Consider the following 15,850-nt stretch of genomic DNA (forward strand, 5'->3'; position numbering starts at 1 on the left):
ATCAACGGGAGGGTCTTTGGCGACTTGCTGATCTACACCGGCCCCATTCTGGTGTTCCTGAGCCTCATTGGCTGGATCTTCTGGTACACAGGCAATATCGAGATTTCACTGGAGAAGCTGGAGCGAGACTATGTCGTCAAAGTGGGCACACTCGCCCACCTGGCCCGCAAGATCTCCCACTGCCTCTCTCGCCACAGTGGCAAACCAGGGGGAGGTGGAAGGAAGAAGGGAGGGCCTCACAGGGGTATCGGAGGCGCGTCTACGGCGGGGAAGGACAGCCTGCCACATCAAGGAGCCGCCCCCAGAAGAAGAGGCGTTCCTGAGGGGGTCCCCGGCCTGACCTGTTGGGGTAAGTCGAAGGCTTCGCCCCACTGCTGGCAACAGCAGAGTACATTTTGATGGCTGAAAGTCAGTCCGATCGATAGCCACGGTAGGTGGCTTAAGGACAGACTATTACCCCTTGCAATAACTCCTGAAGGGTAGGATGATAATGTTAAAATGTAGTGAGTTTGTTCTTATTTATGCTCTAAATGCACACAAGCCCAGTGTGGTGTCAGACTGTATTTACCCTTCCACGCCCAATTATGTGGTCCGACTCTTTCAAGTCACATTAATCAAGACTAGAACTCCCAGAATGCATTGGGGTGTAAATAAATACATGAAAGGGTGGGAAAGATAGGGGTTGCTTCCTCTGACCTGGAGTCCTGGCTAACAACTCACAAGACTAGGGTGCGCCCCACCGCCTTTTGAGTTAGAATCGAAAGTCGCGGGTGTTTATACATTCGGCCACTGCATGCGTGCAATGCCCTGGGGGGAACCTCACTGACTCCTTACTGTGGAGATTGCAATAGGCTGGGATCACAAGCAGTGAGATCACACCTCGGCTCAACTGCCGATGCCTGGTGTGATCCTAGCAGTGTCAAATGCTTGTGTACCCGATAAGCATCTTCAATAGGAAGAAATGGGAGCAACATGGAATCCACACACTGACAGAGTTGCTCAAAAATATCCTTAAACTGCGGGCATAACCGACGCTGTCAACTGTTTTATCTAGTGGGCTTTATTGTTTGTATTTTTTTTACTCTGTTCGGATTTTCTGTTTAATTTTCAGTAAAACGTCGAATTTTACATTTGAATAGACTTTAAAAAAATTCATTTCTATCTCACAGAACTTTTCAACTAAAACGTAACAGGCAAACGAGCGCCGTCTGCACCCACTCCCCATTCAAGGAGTACTAGAAATAAAACAATGTTGTATTTTCCCAAAAATTAACATACAGAATGGTTATTCTGAAACTATGCTACAATTCTGAGTGAAGCATCACCAGGAGTATCTATGTCTGGTTCGCGCGGGCCCTGGGGCGTGGAGGGGGTGCTGGGGGAAGTAGGCCCAGGCACTCGGTGCCCAGCTCTGGAAGATTCATCTTCCGTGCCAGTCAGGTTTCTTGGAGTCTCCACTCCCCATATTGAGTGCACGGAGTATAAATTCAAAACAGCAGTGGTAAATAATGTCCCTCACAGTGTCAGGGCCAGCACACACAGGGCTGCGATTCTGGTGGCCCCTCACCTTGGCATAGTTGAGTGCTCCCTGGGGGCCCTCCTCTGGCTGCCCAACTCTGGTCAGCCATCGGGGCTCCGAGCCTCCAGCTCCCTTCTCTTCCAGGAGACCCAGCACACAGCATCTATGCCACACACAGGCCCGCCGTGGGTAAAGGGGCACTCCGCAACATGCGTGAGCAGCTGACTCCGATCCACTCAGGCATGAGCTCACCTTCTCACAGCCACACTAGGCCTCCACAGTTCAATCAGACTTGTTCTCGCTTATTTAGAATAAACTTTGACCATGCGTCAGAGAAAGAAGGACATCTCTGGATGACCTTATAAGAGGATGTAAGCCTGAGTATGGGCAGCACACTAGTCACACTGTAGGCCATGTCCCAAAATGATATCGACCATCTGTCTAAAGTGTGAGCTGAGAGCACAAACCTAGTGGGAGTTCAAGAGTGCCTGGTCTCACAGGCAAAAATTAGACCCTTAATAAAAACAAATGGCGTCGCATTGCAGTCATGAGACTATCTATTGCAATGTAATACCCTAAACGCCTGCTACACCCTGAAGGTGCTGCAGTAGCAGCAGCCCCCCCTTGGTTTACTAGTACCAAAAGAAGTGCAAGGCCCAACAGGATGAAATCTAAGATGGTGCCTATGGCTTTGACTATAAATATGTCATTGACCTCAACACATTCTATAAAAACAAGCCTTTCCAATCACCACTCTAGCTGGACAAAGAGCACTGTCTTAGTAATTTACATTCAAAAGACACACTGATGATGTGACTGTAGGGAGTTCATCAGCATCAGGACCCACTTTCTGTTTCATTATGGCTCTGTGTGTGTGTGGCTCTGTGTGTGTGTCTCTGTGTGTGTGTGTGGCTCTGTGTGTGTGTGTGTGTGTGTGTGTGTGTGGCTCTGTGTGTGTGTGTGTAGCTCTGCGTGTGTGTGTGTGTGTGTAGCTCTGTGTGTGTGTGTGTGTGGCTCTGTGTGTGTGTGTGTGGCTCTGTGTGTGTGTGTGTGTGTGGCTCGCTCTGTGTGTGGCTCTAAGTCTGTGTATCTGTGTATGGGTCTGTCTGTGTGTGTGTGGGTCTGTGTGTGTGTGTGTGTGTGTGTGTGTGTGTGTGTGTGTGTGTGTGTGTGTGTGGCTCTGTGTCTGTGTGTGGCTCGCTCTGCGTGTGGCTCTGAGTGTGTGTATGGGTGTGTGTGTGGGTCTGTGTGTGTGTGTGTGGCTCTGTGTGTGTGTGTGGGTCTGTGTGTTTGTGTCTGGCATTTGCGAGAGATTAAGCTATTGGCATTGTAAATGACAATGCCATTTATTTATCTGTTTTCAGAACAAACACATAAATACAAAATTTGTCATTTACAATGCCAATAGCTCTAACTTTTGCAAAGGCGAGACCGTTGCATTGTAAATGCTTGTTTCCTTTCCATTCAGCAGTCATGAGAGTGACTGTTTTTTCTTGCTCTCTCTCTTTTGTGATCTTTCCTGTCCCCATATACCTACACATGCTCAGTGTTACTTCACACTGTTCCCAATGTGTCTGTTAAAGCACCGCAACTGGTATATTTTCTGGTGTATGAGCACAGAGAAGACATGAAGGGGGAGATTTACAAAAAAGTTGCGCAACGCAGCGCAGCCCCCCTCCTCCCATTTCCCTTGCACCGGTGCTGATTTCAGCACTAGGGTTTGTGCATGAGTGTAGCATATCTTTTGTACACGAAGGGTACCAATCCTGTACAAGATAGTATGCTAGGCACGATGCTAATTTTTTCCCACTTTGCATATGTGCTGCACAGTGCAGCACGCATGCAAAGTGGGAAAAGGAAGGAGAAATTAAACCATTCCTCCTTCCTTGCGCCTGGCTGAAAAGGGTGCAGTTTTCTCACCCTAAACTCAATCTACTGTTTTTAGTAAATTGGGTTTAGCGTGAGAAACGTTGGTGGTTGCATGGGAACGCCCATGCATAACACCCTCAGTCCCCCCCCATGACGCAAAGTATTTGCTTTGTATTACTTTTACGTTATTTCCAGGGCTAGCGCTGGAAAGTTAATTAAGAAAAAAAGATGTTGCGCTGTTTTGCGTCACTTTTGTGATGCAAAAACTGCACAAAATCTTACTTCATCTCCCACATAAGGTTGTTTTTGTTCTATATCCTGCATTCCACATATTGCACAAAAGGTGTTTATGGCTGTGATGGAGGTACAGGCTGTCACAATCACTTGTCCCTAGTGAAAGGGCGAGATTTTGATCGATACCTTATCTCTATTGATCCAAACCTCGATCTGGTCGACTGAACCTTTATTGCCTGTCTTGGAAGGAAACAGTACACCTATCTGCAAATTAGTTCACCCAAGAAAGGACTCTACTCTCAAAGATCACGGACAACTTCTAGGTTTCAAAAGTTTATTGTAAAGATATAATGAGCTGCAAATACAAGCATCTCAGAATGAGATTCACGAGATACACAGGTCCAATTACATACATGTGCTCTCGAAAAGCCCTCAGACGAGCAACAGAAATCACTAACACAAGTTCTAAAAATAGCAAAGCTATCAGCATAGACGCATATCTCTCCTTCATTTAGGTTGGAGGAAAACAAACACAGGTTAGGCGTCCCTACCCTGTTCTAGATGGTATCCCTACTTAACCAAATCCCAACCTAACAAAGGTGTCAGCAATGAATGACCCCCAAGGGAAGTCACCCACTCTAAGTCTCTTGGTGAAAACCTAAAATTCTCCAGTCATGACCCCTCACTGCCTACCCATCCTCTCTCTAAAGGGTCCTCAGGTCTCTGCTCTAACTCCACCCAGGGGTGCTGTCCCTAATACAAAATAGTCAACAACATTTGAGACGCCCCTTGCGAAACGCCTCTCACGTGGTGCAACTTCAGGCTTTTTCCATGATGCTTTGTATTGGGCCTCAGACGTTAGAGTTGACCTTGCTTCTCAGTCTCTTCTCCGGCCCGCTGATACCCCTTAAACATTCCAGAACCCTCCTCCATGTCTGGGCCGTCTACTGAACAGACCTCTATTCATTCACTTATAATTGGATCCCCCCTTTCCTGTTGCAGACAGATATCTGCCGCCAAGAACCCAACTCTCATAGACTTCTAAAAAGGCTTGCAACATTTCTCAGCCCAGACATGTACGTGTAAATCAATGCTAAAACATTTCAGGCCTACAATATTTCACATTATGATTATAGCATTCAATTTCTTCATTTAATTAAAGCATGTTAAAACTCTTATTCTATTATTTAGAAAACATTACTCTAAATCATGGCCCATTAATGCAATGACCAAAAACGTTAAACAATCTGTGTCGTGAAAAGAAACACCTTCCCTTTTAGCTCCAGCTCTGGCCCTGAGGCCTACCACGTTCTGCGTTTTACCACAGACCATCTTATATGTTAACAGCTACACGACATAGATTCAAAATAATCACGTCTAATAAAATCATATAATGTCACACATTTCTGTATTAATTCCACTTCTACTTAAATCTCTATATTAGCTATACATTTAGAATATAATTTCAGATACTATTAGCACTCATGGCATTTCTCTTCATGAATTATGCTCTCTATAGGTAAATGTGATGTACTCATATTTTTATATCAGTTTGCGCTCTCTCAGTTCCCCCCTTTGATGACCTCTCGGGGTCATCACTAACATTTAAACTGCAGTTATTGCTGGCATTCTCTGCGCTTCCAGAGCTCTCAGGCTCCTGTACTGATTATCTTGTATGGCAGCCAATCTCTGCAACTGTTCTCTTTGGGCCCTTTCTGACCTTCTTGCTCTGTACCATTTGAATACCCTCACCAATCCCCACAATATTATCCCACAGATCAATATTATGATGATAGGCTTTAGGATATACCAAATAAAGCTTTTGCCTAAGGTGGAAAACCACCCTCCAACTGTACTCATTCCGTGGCCCACCTTTTCCCAGACATTTTCTCTACTCAAGTCTTCGATCTCTTTGTGTATATTAGTTATGTTCTTAATAACTTTCTCAAGGGGTTTTGAAAGGTCTGGAATGTAAGTGCAACATTCCTGAACCTTCAAAGCCTTACAGACTCCGCCCTCTTTTGCTAATAAGACATCTAATGCAAGCCGATTTTGAAGAACCATAGCCCTTATCGATTGCATCTCTCCTTCTACCAGCATTAAGGACTGAGCAGTGCTGGCAGACAACCTGTCGACAACTGTTGCCAGTCGTCTAATTTTAACATCATTAAGGATTATTCCCAAAAGAGGGAACATAGCTCCAAAGACATCTCCAACCATTTCTGCATCGCCTAAATCTCTCCTTCCCCTCGATGATGTCTGGCCCTCAATGATCAATAAGTCTTGTGCATGATATATTTTGGGGAAGACAATTGCCAAGTAACATGATCCATACCAGTTGTCAGGTAGTCTCACGTAAGCATTTCTTCCACATACAAAATACACATTTGGAATCACTTGCATTCCCTTCAGGAAATCCTTAGTGTAGTACTCTAAATTAAAAGCATGTTCACAGTCAACTTCACCCACGTATACATTTTCATAATACGTTTTGGCTCGGTGAAGACATAACTTTCCTTTCTGCGCTTTATCTAAAGCTATTGGACCACTACTACCCTTTCTCTTATGTGACTTCTCTTCCTCGGTCCAATCTATTTTCCCTTGTCCTGATTTCTTCAAAATCTTTTGTCTCCTGTAACGATCATCCACCTGCCCTATGAACTTTTTCTCGACTTCTGACACCTTGCATGTCAGATTATTTCTACGGGCATGTGAAGTATCTAAGGTAATCCAAGGAATGAAGAACTTGGCCAATCTGTCTTCACTCTTCCAGTAATCCCATTTATTCATCTGCTTATAATTCGGGACTTCTGGCAACACAGAATCATAATTGGAGAAATAGTATTCAAAACTATCTCTCTCATAAAATATACTAAGCAATAAGCTACATGTAATGCCATATGTCAGAGGGAGGTGATGATATCTAATTCCTTCATCTACAGACGCAGGCAACTGCATGCAGACGTAGCAATCCTTAACCTCCATGGCATCCACGTATTCATACAAAAGTTTAGCATAAGCATTTGACCTAAAGTCTCCTTGGGACTCGTCTACATGTAACCTGCGGGCTTCTGCAGCCAATAACGCTTTCTCTTGAGTGTTTTCCCTTTTCTCACCTGCAACAGTGGGTGTAAGTGTTACTACAGAATTCGCATCAGTTACCTTTACCTCTTCCTCATGTCCCTTTACATAAGAAATTGTTACCACTAAAGCTATTAATATTATCACTCCTACTATTAGTGTACCTATTATACATTTAGCTCTGCGGTTCGGGGTGCCGGCCTCCATTTCGTCAGACAATCTAGCTTTTCCCTTTCTCTTTGCAAAAAAAGTTCTTTTCCTCTCGTTCCTTTACAGTCTCTTTCAATCCTTTTGTGTCTTTAGAATCCACACAGCTGGAGGCTGACAGCCTTTTTCGCAAAAAGTCCTTTCACAGTTCAAAAAGACAACCCTAGCCCTTCTCCATCCACTCAAGGGGTTCCCTAAAATTCTCTGCTTCCTGGGCGCTAGGTAATCTTCTTTTCTTCTGCTTGCTTTATTTACAAAGTCCTTTAACAATCGACTATTAGATTTGTGGTTGCAGCTTCAATAGCATAGTTCAATATTTCCATGCGAAGAGTATGCTCTTCATGTGCTGTTATCGTGGTACCAAAGTCGGGGAATTTCAATTCTGTAAGAAACATGTGTTTTAACTTGCTGAGGCGGGGAGGTCTGGGGAGCACGAATGTTAGTGACCCTTCTTGTTCGACACCGGGTACCAACAGTTGTATTTCCACGGTGATAATGGGCTCAGAACTGGACACCACCACCGCTCGGATCCTCCCTGTCTCCGGTTTCACAGACATTTGTCGCCAGATATGTCCACTCAGGTGTGGAGTATCTTCTGTTAGGCACACGCACTCTTCTTGACCTTCTTCGGTCTGGTGCTTCAGCGCCCTGAGCACCTTCTTCTGGGTCTGAGTCTTCTGATATCGGAGGAAGGGTTGCTTCTGGAGTTGACCTCAGGCTAGAACTTCTTCTTTGTGGCCAACTTGCTTCTCCACGTGCCCTTCTACTCCTTCTCCTTCTGGTCTGTTCTCGCTCTCTTTCAGACCTGTCAGGGTCAGACTCGTACTCCCAGCTGTCTTCTCCTTCTGTAGCGTCTTCTGTTTCGCTGTTGTACTGACCGTCCTCAGCTTGGTCAGACTCGTTCCCTGCTTCCACTGGCACCTCTACAGCTTGGCTAGCCCCCTCTATGGCTTCTTGGTCCTCAGCTGGACGTCCATCCGAGAGAGGAGCTGTTTCCAGAGGTGCTGGAACCCTTTTCGTATGCGACGCGTGTATCCAGTTGGGCAGGCCTCCCACCTTTACAGCTGTACTTGTGATCAGGATGACCTGGTAGGGCCCACGCCAACGAATATCCAAGCAGCTTCTTCTCACATGTTTCTTCACCAGGACCCAGTCCCCAGGATACAGGTCATGGCAAGGGCCCTGGCACGCTGGAACCTCTGCAGCCTGCACCGAGCGTTTCACCCTTTCTTGTCGTCTGTTCATATTCCTTTCATGCGCTGCCCTAAGCCATGCTTCAAGGGCTTCAAACTGGGTTGGTCTAGGCAAGGGTCTCTTTGAGGTCATGACTGATTTCAATCGATGTAACACCTCTAATCTGAACGTCCCGTACTTCGGGAACGTCAGTTCCTCGTTTCCTTCAGTAATCTTACTCCACTCTGATATCCAAAGGATCGTATGCAACCCAACATTTACTGCCATATAACGAGCTGGCGTACCCTCCGGCGGGGCTTCTTCCCCTTCGTACGATCCTCGCCTCTCTTTCTTAAACAGCGCTTTCAACCATTTAAAACACTTCATGATTATGCGCACAAAATTCAGCCTCGCTACTCTGTTTACTTCCTGATGACACTCCACCAATCCTGTCGCGGCTTTGCTAGCTTGGCCTATCACAGCGCGGTCTTTCTCCTGTTGGCCAATCACGTCGCGACCCTGTATGACGTGTTCGCTAGCTGGCCTATCACAGCGCGGTCTTTCTCCTGTCAGCCAATCACCGCGCGACACCACCTGACGTCTCTTTTCTCCGCTTCGCAGCAGCACCCCTCCTTTCTCAACTCGTCTCCCGGTTATGCATGCGTCCCATTCATACACTGAAAAATGACTACTTCCGACCAAGCGGTCACTTCTCTCGACTGTACGTCCACAGTCTATCTGTAATTGTCAACACAACTGACGAGATGTCTATCGTCTCTCTGATAGGTTACTTACACACACAGTAACTTCCGACCAGCGTCCGTTACTTCACGCACTCACTCTTACGTTCCCCCTATCTCGGTCTCTCGGGTGATCAATGGTACCTCATGACCCCCTTCACACTAGTTGACAATTACTCTGGGTGTCCGATACACCCGAACCACTTAAGCTCTCTTTGAACTTAAGATTTCCACCGGTTGCGCGCGCTCACAACCTGTTCCACAGTCACTCTACAAACATTCAACTCCGCCAGACATTACAACATAGATACAATACAAAAACACCGCAATCTAACACGCATAACCCTTTATACTCACTCTCGACCGATACTGCTGCTTTTTCTGTCTCACGTCATCCGGATCTTCATCTGCGGGCTGTTCTTCCGATCATCGATTTCTAGGGGCCTTGGGGTAAGCTAACCTGGCCTAGGTCACCGTCCTCAAGAAGGCAACCATCCTCTATAGCTACCAACTGAAAGGGCGAGATTTTGATCGATACCTTATCTCTATTGATCCAAACCTCGATCTGGTCGACTGAACCTTTATTGCCTGTCTTGGAAGGAAACAGTACACCTATCTGCAAATTAGTTCACCCAAGAAAGGACTCTACTCTCAAAGATCACGGACAACTTCTAGGTTTCAAAAGTTTATTGTAAAGATATAATGAGCTGCAAATACAAGCATCTCAGAATGAGATTCACGAGATACACAGGTCCAATTACATACATGTGCTCTCGAAAAGCCCTCAGACGAGCAACAGAAATCACTAACACAAGTTCTAAAAATAGCAAAGCTATCAGCATAGACGCATATCTCTCCTTCATTTAGGTTGGAGGAAAACAAACACAGGTTAGGCGTCCCTACCCTGTTCTAGATGGTATCCCTACTTAACCAAATCCCAACCTAACAAAGGTGTCAGCAATGAATGACCCCCAAGGGAAGTCACCCACTCTAAGTCTCTTGGTGAAAACCTAAAATTCTCCAGTCATGACCCCTCACTGCCTACCCATCCTCTCTCTAAAGGGTCCTCAGGTCTCTGCTCTAACTCCACCCAGGGGTGCTGTCCCTAATACAAAATAGTCAACAACATTTGAGACGCCCCTTGCGAAACGCCTCTCACGTGGTGCAACTTCAGGCTTTTTCCATGATGCTTTGTATTGGGCCTCAGACGTTAGAGTTGACCTTGCTTCTCAGTCTCTTCTCCGGCCCGCTGATACCCCTTAAACATTCCAGAACCCTCCTCCATGTCTGGGCCGTCTACTGAACAGACCTCTATTCATTCACTTATAATTGGATCCCCCCTTTCCTGTTGCAGACAGATATCTGCCGCCAAGAACCCAACTCTCATAGACTTCTAAAAAGGCTTGCAACATTTCTCAGCCCAGACATGTACGTGTAAATCAATGCTAAAACATTTCAGGCCTACAATATTTCACATTATGATTATAGCATTCAATTTCTTCATTTAATTAAAGCATGTTAAAACTCTTATTCTATTATTTAGAAAACATTACTCTAAATCATGGCCCATTAATGCAATGACCAAAAACGTTAAACAATCTGTGTCGTGAAAAGAAACACCTTCCCTTTTAGCTCCAGCTCTGGCCCTGAGGCCTACCACGTTCTGCGTTTTACCACAGACCATCTTATATGTTAACAGCTACACGACATAGATTCAAAATAATCACGTCTAATAAAATCATATAATGTCACACATTTCTGTATTAATTCCACTTCTACTTAAATCTCTATATTAGCTATACATTTAGAATATAATTTCAGATACTATTAGCACTCATGGCATTTCTCTTCATGAATTATGCTCTCTATAGGTAAATGTGATGTACTCATATTTTTATATCAGTTTGCGCTCTCTCACTAGTTTGAAGCGGGAGGTGAAATTAGCATGACTGAAAAGGAGATGCATCTTCTCGTAGAAGCCTGTAAACTGTTGCCTGGACCAGACGGATGGATCGTGTTACAGCTCCCCAGGCTCCTCTTGAAAGTAACCCAGGCTTTGGCATGCCTTTTCCTTTAAACTTCCTCATTGTTTTTAAATGCTGTTCAGTTTCCTGGGTGAAAAGTATTTGAAAAATTAGCCATGCCATTTATGAAGAACAACAATTTCGACTTTAGTGTACTGTTTGGAAATACCTTATGAGATATGTATATTGTTCCTCGAGGATTTTGAAATGTTTTAGTCAGTCATTATAACGGTATGATCTATTGGCTTTGCCAATGCTTGTTATAGGTACAGTCCACTCTAGTAATAACACAGACAATGTAGAAAATAGTAGAAATCAACGCCATCCAGAGGAATTAGTATTTAAGAAGATTTTGGACAATCATTTTCGTGACTCACGTTTTTGCTGTTTTTGGAACTTTCTGCTTTGGCCCTGAACATGTGCATTCCTTACATGTGTGGTACCAAATAAAGGGTATAATAGGAAAGTGCTTTTTTTCAATAAAAAGTTGTTTTTCCCACCTCTGTACCAGTGCACGCTGAGGGATTAACTCTAGAAGCTCTTTAGCAAATTACAGAGGAAGGGGGGGAAATTGCTGGTTCTCGTGTAAAATGTTCCGTATTCTTTCCCGCCGTCAGATGAATTTCTGCAAAGAGCTGAAATAAGACGGCCCCGTGCGTCTGATAAAGGCGTAATGGGGGTGTTTTATGTCTCCATACAAAACAAAATGTTCAGCTTCAAACTGTGCCAGACAACAGGACAGAGGAAACACCTACCAACCCCAGTAACAAAAAGTTCCAATCCATCCGTCACCAAAGCAGACATGGAATTATTTTTTGACACTGATGAAGCTTTTGTTGTCAGGGTTTGTGAGTTATAGGCAGGCATCCGCTGCGCCATGGTTCTCCGTGCTTGGATGTTTCAGTGCTTTTATGCACGCGCACAGAAGAGGAGGAACAGAGGAAGGCTGTACCCAGGCATCTGTTGTTCACCCGCCATGAATCAGTACGTACAGATCCTATAGCATAAGGACACCTTTGTAGCACGTTATGTACATCAATCTGTTTCAGAAACACTACGATCTACTGGTTAACTTGAAAAGTATAGAACAGGGAGACCTAAACAGTATGTATGCAGATCCGCCGAGCAATAATATTCTATTTATTACCATTATTGAGTGCAGCGAGGAGCTGTGCCTCGTGAGAGCCAGCGCCTCGAGGGGGTGATGGTGAGCTTCCTCTCTGTTAACTGTGACATCAGATAGCATATCACACTCAGTGTATCACCATTCATCGTTTATTGCACTGCATTTGCCATGTTTGCTTTAAAAATATTTGACCAGAACGCAAGGTGTTAAATGTGTGCAGCAATGTAAAATCACACTGAAGGACCTCTGTGACAATTAAAGAGATGTTTCCCCGTCTAAAACCATGGTAACCTGCAATCTGCGAGTTCGTGAACAGTGGCTTTCTCGTTCCAGTTTCACTGTACTGTGGTAATGTGACCTTTACGCTCTGGTAGTACAGGTGCAAACGTGTTTAATAATACAGTTTCCTTAAATAATTGGTTGTTTGTCCATTTTTATTTTCACTCCCATAGTACGCATTCTTATCTTGGCGTCCTAAATTCCCACACGGTGTGACCCTGCGAAAATAACTTTATACCTTAAGGCCTTAACTGCCTTGACTGCCCGAACTGAGATCACTGCGTTCCATATAAATACACATTGGCAAATGCAATACTTTTGGCATTTGTAAATATAAATTTTTTAACGTTGCACTGGTGATGGTTCAGTTTGGTCAAGGGCTATTTGCATCAAGCAAGGACTACAATCTATTTATTTTCAATATGTTTAGAAAGCAATCATCCTGCAACCTAAAGACACGACAGAACATCAGAGACACTGGAAAAAGGAGAGGGACCCGGCAGGTGAAAGGTCATTCAGGAGCAAACGCTTGCAGACGAGGTGTGTCTTCAGTTGTTTCCAAAAACGGTCTGATGTTGGAGGTACTCCTCTTCTCAACCGTTCTATGCTGTAACATGTTGATGGTGAAATGCCGGTCCGAGTCAAACTCTCCATTAAAATGTAGTGAAATATTTTGATAAGTATTTAGAGCCGGAGACTGGGTTGCAAAACAAAGTGAGAACGTTTCTTAACTAGGCTCTTGCACTTAATTGGATTAAATGTCTTACTAGTAGAAACTTCCAGAAGTTTTCAATAGTCACAGACATTTAAGCATTTGTAAACGTAGGAAGTGCATATGCACATATGCAAACGTGCGACACAAGAGTAGCTTTTTTCTTTTCGCCTGAGGGGAGATATATTTCCCAATGGAGCCGGCTTCCGAACGAGCGAGTACGATACACCATTTTGACAGCCATAAAGACTTGGTTTTGCCCAGACAAAACGGCTGTGGGAATCGGACTTCGGGGGCCTTACCAATTGTTCCCGTGGGGGTACCCATGGGTCCCCCCTTTCCATGCATGGACAGTGTGGCGGGCTCCATGGGATGCCTGTCAAAGGGTGCGCGCCTTTCCACATCCACCCCTTTTTGCAATGGGAGCCGGTGTACGTGTTCGGTACACATGCTTCCATAGACTTCAATGGGAGACCGAGCGAACCTAGTCCGTCACTATAGGGATGCCTCGTAATTGGTTGCACGGACTCCCGGAGTGCGATTGCTTGGAAAGCTCTCCGGAACCAAGTAATTAGAGGGCTTTCTTAACGGTTCGGGTCCTAGGTCTACAGTTGTAGATGGCTGTGGCAAAGACCGGACTGGTGATCCCAGGCACCGGGCAATCCCCCGGTAGGCCGGAACGGGTGGGTGCCGGTTTCTTGACAGAGGGCTACTTTTGTTACTGGGGCAGATTTTTAAAAAATCGACACCAAGCAACAAAATCAGAAAGCCATCCTGCCAGGCCTGCGTCCATGACAGAGAGACAGAGTCAGACTCACTGCTCTACACAGTGCACTCTGACCTCTGCTCTGCGGAGAAAAAGCACAACAGTCATTGGTGAGGTGACCTCATCTCACAAATGACAGTGGTGCTTTTTACCTGCACAGACAGAGGTGCAGTAGTTGGGTTGAATTTAGTAGTGCGTGCGCGTCACACACGCACTACTAAATACAGCCTAAGTTACCATACCCAGCTACTGCACTACACATGCACACTGCGTAGGGGCAGGGTGCGAGAAGGCCGCTCCCATAAACTCTTTCGGCACTACGCCCGCCTCCACCACTCGTGACCAGGCACTGAGGCACCTGACCTGCCTTAATGTAGACAGTGACGTAGGAAGGGGGTAAACAGCCATTACAATGCTGCTGTTACCCCACAAGTCATTACATCTCATGCGTTATAACACATGCGGTGTAACAACGCGTAGCCATTACTACGCATGCCATTACATCGTATGCGCTTTTTCAACGCATGCGTTGTAATGGCAATCCACATTGTTGTGAGGAAACTGAGGCTGCTCCGTTTCCTCACAATGACGTGCACCGTGCACCGCCCTCAGACGATGATGGAACCAGGAGAGAGGAACCACGAGGGGAGAGAGGTAAGGGGGATTGGGCTTGGGGTTACTTTTTTAGGGTTTAGGGTAGTGTCAAAGTAGTGTTGTAATGTTTGTGTAGTGTAGGGTAGTGTTTTAGGTTTTAGGGCAGTGTTGGGGGGTCGTGCAGTGCAATGTTACATTGTAGGGACCGGACTGGGGGTGGGGGTGGGTCGTGCTGGCGGTAGTGTTTTAGGGTTTAGGGTAGTGTTGTGGAATTTGTGTAGTGTAGGGTAGTGTTTTAGGATTTAGGGTAGTGTCGGGAGTCGTACAGAGTTATGTTACAATGTAGCGACTGGACTGGGGGAAGGGGGAGGGTCGTGCTGGGGTAATGTTTTAGGGTTTAGGGTAGCATTGTGGTGTTAGTCTAGTGTTCGGTAGTGTTTTAGGGTTTAGGATAGTGTCGGTGAGAGGTGCAGGGTAGTGTTACAGTGTAGGGACCGGACTGGGGGTGGAGGGGAGGGTCTTGCTGGGGGTAGTGTATTAGGGTTTAGGGTGGTGTTGTGGTGTTTGTGTAGTGTGGGGTAGTGTTTTAGAATTTAGGGTAATGTCTGTGGTTTGTGCAGGGTGGTGTTTGAATGTAGTGACTGGACTGGGGGTCAGGGGAGGGTCGTGCAGGGGTTAGTGTTTTAGGGTTTAGGGTAGTGTTGTGGTGTTTGTGTAGTGTAGGGAACTGTTTTAGGATTTAGGGTAGTGCCGGGGGGTCGTGCAGGGTAGTGTTTGAGTGTAGGGACCGGACTGGGGTGTCGGGGAAGGGCCGTGCTGGTGGTGGTGTATTAGGGTTTAGGATAGTGTTGGGGTGTTCGTGTAGCGTAGGGTACTCTTTTAGGATTTAGTGTAGAGTCTGTGGGTCATGCAGGGTAGTGTTAGGACTGGGGGTCGGGGGAGTATCGTGCAGGGATACTAAAGTAGGGTTTAGGGTAGGGCAGTGTAGTGTCACTTACCTTTCATACTTTTACCACGAGTATACCTTTACCACACATACCTTTGCATGGTAAAGGAATATGCGTGGTAAAAGTATGCGATGTACTGACATGTAGTTGTAATGACAACGCGTAGTAATAACCGCATTGTAATTGCACACGTTGTATTACTATGCGTTGCAATGAGTCATATTCTCTTTTGGCGCCATGCCGCCACCACCACTCGTGACCAGGCACTGAGGCACCTGACCTGCCTAATGTAGGCAGTGACATAGGAGGGGGTGCAGATCATTCACTGGTCCAACTCACGCGTCATGCAGCGCGATGCATGAGTCGGACCAAAGATCTGACTTCCCTCCCTATGTTCGCCCACCTGTGCTGCAGAGAAGTTCACCGGGCCTCCGGCTGATTCACTTCACACGCAACTGGCAACTTAAGATGAGTAAAAAAGCGTCCCCTTTACAGAAGGTCTGTCAGAGCAAAAGAATTGCATGCATTGAACGTGTGTTTGCTATTTGCACAAAGCGGTAATCCTGCATTGCTATAAAT

Source organism: Lissotriton helveticus, chromosome 5_1, assembly GCF_964261635.1.
Source record: "Lissotriton helveticus chromosome 5_1, aLisHel1.1, whole genome shotgun sequence".
Classification (NCBI taxonomy): Eukaryota; Metazoa; Chordata; class Amphibia; order Caudata; family Salamandridae; genus Lissotriton; species Lissotriton helveticus.